We start from the raw sequence: 4,435 nt of genomic DNA, 5'->3' as shown, positions 1-4,435 counted from the left end.
AACACATTTCTTTTATTTGTCGGATGAAATATGCAAAGTTTTTGAGCCAGAGATTTTGGGTTTTCATGAGCTGTTTGCCAAAATCATCAAAATTAAAACAATAAAAGACCTGAAATATTTCAGTTGGTGTGCAATGAATCTAAAATATATGACAATTTAATTTTTATCATGACATTATGGAAAATAATGAACTTTATCACAATATTCTAATTTTATGACCAGCACCTGTATATATTAACTTGTAAACTTGTATTAAATTGATTGTAAACTGATCAGATAGTTTACAATCTTTTCAGCTCTCCTTAATATTTTATTTTATGTCTTATCCTTCCCTGGCTTTGGCTCCTCTGTCAGTGGACTTGGTCTCTTCTGTTACCCTCTGGCTGATGTCTCTGCTCTCAGTGTTTAAGTCGTTCATCAAAGCTCAAGTGTCTGTAGACTTGCAGCCATACATGGACAGAGACAGCAGCAGGGTGAGCAGTACAGAACCAGCGCTTCACCCAGCTGTCACGGAACCTGACCATATTCAAATATCCATAATAAGTCTAAAACTAGCAGCATTGCTGCTAACTCAACCATCCACTGGTTAGTCAAACACATAACTACTGCAGAGTTTACAAAGCAAGACATGACATGTCAGCGTTGCTCTGAGCACAGAAATACAAAGGCACATCTGCTGAGGCAGTTTCATCCAAGCTTAAATTAGGCTGCATCCCTTTAGGTGTGCTAAATAAGAGACTGAGCAGCACACTGACTGAACTGTCTGGCTGGTGTTAATTTACAAACAAGACTGTTTCAAATGGCGAGAAATTCACAAGAAATAAAACCCAGAGTACTTGAAAGGGTTTGGGAGGAAACCAGGCTGTTAAAATGAAGCAGCACACAGCAAACTGTGTCAAAACTGAGCAAATAATGGAGTAAGAAATAATGTCAGAGTAAAAACTTCAAGTAAAACATCTTAGGAAAGTTTCTGGTTGCCTGTAGGAAACTTAAGCAGCCTGTCGCTTTTTCTGATCTCCAACACGTTTTACTTGGGGTCTGGTTAATGTTGACTGACATTACCTGGAAAAGTCATTTCCAGGTAATGTTACAGTGATTGATGGCTGGGAAGAATCCTGACATGTACTCAAACTGCAACTGCAGTTAACCACTGTCTTGTTCACTTGGCTCAGACACAGAAAAACAAAGCTGCATTTCCTGTTTAGGTGGTTTTCTCTCTCCCTGTCACCACTTATCCAGCGATATAATTATATTATAAAACGTCTTTTTAAATCTAGAAAACAGGTTGGGTTCATCTACAACATAACCTAGAGGTGTGGTTATGTCGTTGATGCTTTCCTGATCGCCATGCTGTTTTAATGTGACAGAGTTCTTTCAAATGATCTGCTTTGAAAAATAATTGATAGGCTGATTATGATGTGTGTTTCAAATAATCAGTACTTCTGCCCGTAAAATGTGATAATTGCCCTAAAACAAGCAGCTTAGGCTGGAGACACAGTTTCTTTTTGGTCTAAAAAGGGAGGAACTGAGTCCATTGAAAGGACAACCTACTGTTTGGGGCTTTTCCTCTCATTTCCACACCTACAGATACATCAAAAGGACTGAAGTGACTTGAAATGTCAGGCACTTAGTTTCTGAGAGGCAGAGAAAGACCTTTGTCATCTGGTTATTTTACAGTTTATTCAGCTGGTTTGTGAACTACTAAGCATCGCAGTTTTCTTCAGCAGTGCATCTCTCTTGTACAGTGGCCCTGAGATCACAAACTCAAGTTATGTTGAATGACATAAAGGATGATCTGAATTTATTGTTGACATGCTGAACATTAAGCATTCTGTCATTCTGTTGTAAAAATTGTTCTTGTTTGGCTCCCATTTTCTGTTTATTTTTAAAAAGCCAAAGAGGAGAGTGGCTTTGAATGGTTATATTCTAACTGGATTTTCTCTACTTTTCTGATTGTTTTCAGTCTTTTCAATGCATAGAAGAAGAGCACTTGTTGTCTGTGACTATGGGGCTCAGCACTGCCCCCTGTCAGTGAGGCATGGGACTTTCTGTTTCACCCTGCACATTTTCACTGCACATTTATGGCCGATCAGAAAAACTAACTGCATGCTGGTGTTTCTGTTTACACTGAGGTCTTCATCTCTGGTGGTGGTCTTTTTGGGAAACAGGTCACACACTTTGCTCTTCACTACCCAGTGGTTTAAACATCCAATCCTGCTCTCCCTAACAGACACATGGGCTCACACAGAACAGTCTTATCAGACCTCTGGCTAAAATACTAGAGATAATTACAGGAAAGAGCTCTTTTCCTCAGAATGCTGATTACACTCCCTCTTCCTCTACTGGAAGTCAACAGTGTCCCTTGGATGTATATGTAATCACACGTGAACATGTTACCATAGCAACATAGAAGAAAGGGTTGTTTGAGTGAGTCATCCAACCGAAAGAATGATGTGGATACTAGACATGTGAAAAAAAAAAAAAAACCTTCTCCTGAGTTTAACATTTTTTTCCCATGATGTAGTATAGTATTGCATGAAAATCGATTTCTATTGTTAGAGTATCATGAAAGTTTTGCAACATGTAAAATATGTGAAACTGTCACTCTTCAGCTGAAGCTTGAAAAATGGTAGTAATATCAAATCTTGTGATGATGGAGTAAGTTCTCACACCCTGTGAATGTTTCCCCAGTTTGTCTTGTTACAGCCCTGAATTTTCAGGAGTTTTTTGAGATTTTATGTGACAGACCAACACAACCTTTATAAAACGTGATGGTGGCACCATAATGTGTGAAAAATTATAAATCAGAAATTATATTTGAATCCTGAGTTGTTTTGAGGTTTGTTTAGTATTTTGTGTTCCTCAGTCTCTTGCTTTGATCAGTATTGTTTTAGTTTTATTTTAGTTCAGACCAGGGGTGTCCAAAGTGGGTCCTGGAGGCCCGGCATCCTACATGTTTTAGTTCTCTCCCTGGTTTAACGCACCTGGATCCAATGATGGCTCGTTAGAGGCCTAAGAAGAACATTGACATGCTGAACAGGTTGTTACTACCAGGGAGAGAACTAACACATGCAGGATGGGGTGTGCTGTGGTGGTGCAGGGGTTAAGCACAACCCACATATGGAGGCCCTAGTCCTTGACACAACCGTCGCAGGTTCAGTTCCCAGCCTTGGCGACCCTTGCTGCATGTCTTCCCCCCTCTCTCATTTCCCACCTCCTGTCAATTAACTATCAAATAAAGGCCCCTAGAGCCAAAAAAATAAAACCGTCAGATAAGGCTTCTGCATGTTGATGTTCCCGCTAAATCCTGAATATACCTAATTTGGGTTGTCTTGGGCTTTTTATCGCAGCCTGTGGGGTTTACTCTGACTGGGAACGAGACTACAACCTGTTGAATGTGACAGGTAGCCAATCAGAAAGCGCGGTGACGTAAGAACAGAGGGGAATCCCAAACAGCTGATATATCGCGCAACTGAGAGTCCGGTGGATATCAGAGATGATATGTGGAAATGTTTATTATTATATGTAAAGGTCGTTATTATGTTTATGTTTATTCAGTTAAAAATGTTAACTATGAAAAAACATAGTCGCCTCCAAATCATAGTGCAGCAAATAGAGCGGCTGCTCCCGCTGTCTTTTATCCACCGCCTTTTCTTTTTGTTACATCTCTTAAAATGACTCCACAAACTGTCACTATTGAACTACATCGTCATCCGTGTTTGTGTAGCGGTTGGTAACAGGAAGTCAGAACCACACCGGAATCAGGATTCAGGATAATTTTATTCCTGTTCAAAACAAGAACATTTTAAACACAGCAGCTCCTGGGCTCCGGATTCTCCACAAACACCCTAACCAACCAAAAGAAAAAAAAAAGAAAAAATAACCACGTTGATGCAGAAAACTTGATGGGTGTCACCAATGTGGGAGACAAATGCCCAGCATAGTGCTGCGCTAAACATGAACAGTTAAACAACAATATAACATATTTTTTTAGAACGTTTTCAATATTTTAATACACAAATGAAAGACAACTCTGTACACTTACCTCTCCCCAGCGCAGCTTGGCGCGAACTGAGGAGGGCAGCGGGAACACACAGGATATAACGCAAAAACAGGAAGTAAGAAAATAAAAGCTTCCCCACCAAAATAAAATACAATTAAAAAAACAAAGGAAAACAAATATTCATAGATGAGGGTGGATTTTTACACACTAGGAACCAAAAATAAAAGCAATATAAAACAGAAATAATATATAACAGACATGTCAATTCAAAGAAAATTAGTTTTGAGAAGGTTCATAAAGAAAAATAAAATAAATAAATAAAATTAACTCTGCTACATTTGGTCATTCTAAATTCCCGTATGCTATGTTGGGGGTTTTACTGGATTATCCTCTGGAATCGGGATGTTCGTGTGGTGTGTTCCTCCTGCCTTG

The 4,435-nt window shown here is 39.3% G+C and overlaps 1 protein-coding gene and 1 long non-coding RNA gene across 12 annotated transcripts in view; one reads left to right on the top strand and one right to left on the bottom strand.

Annotated features, from left to right (window-relative positions):
• Positions 1-4,435, top strand: part of LOC103155452 (pleckstrin homology domain-containing family A member 5) — a 145,962-nt gene that overhangs the window by 33,687 nt on the left and 107,840 nt on the right. The window lies entirely within an intron of this gene.
• LOC103155454 (uncharacterized) lies at positions 3,765-4,306 on the bottom strand. The gene is made up of 2 exons (XR_478042.2): positions 4,046-4,306; positions 3,765-3,848 (listed from the first exon to the last, which is right to left on the bottom strand). It is a non-coding gene; the product is annotated as an uncharacterized LOC103155454 (long non-coding RNA).

This window comes from Poecilia formosa, unplaced genomic scaffold (assembly GCF_000485575.1).
Source record: "Poecilia formosa unplaced genomic scaffold, Poecilia_formosa-5.1.2 Scaffold429, whole genome shotgun sequence".
Classification (NCBI taxonomy): domain Eukaryota; kingdom Metazoa; phylum Chordata; class Actinopteri; order Cyprinodontiformes; family Poeciliidae; genus Poecilia; species Poecilia formosa.
Note: the sequence above shows the minus strand (reverse complement) of the source record. Positions and strands in the feature narration are given on the sequence as shown.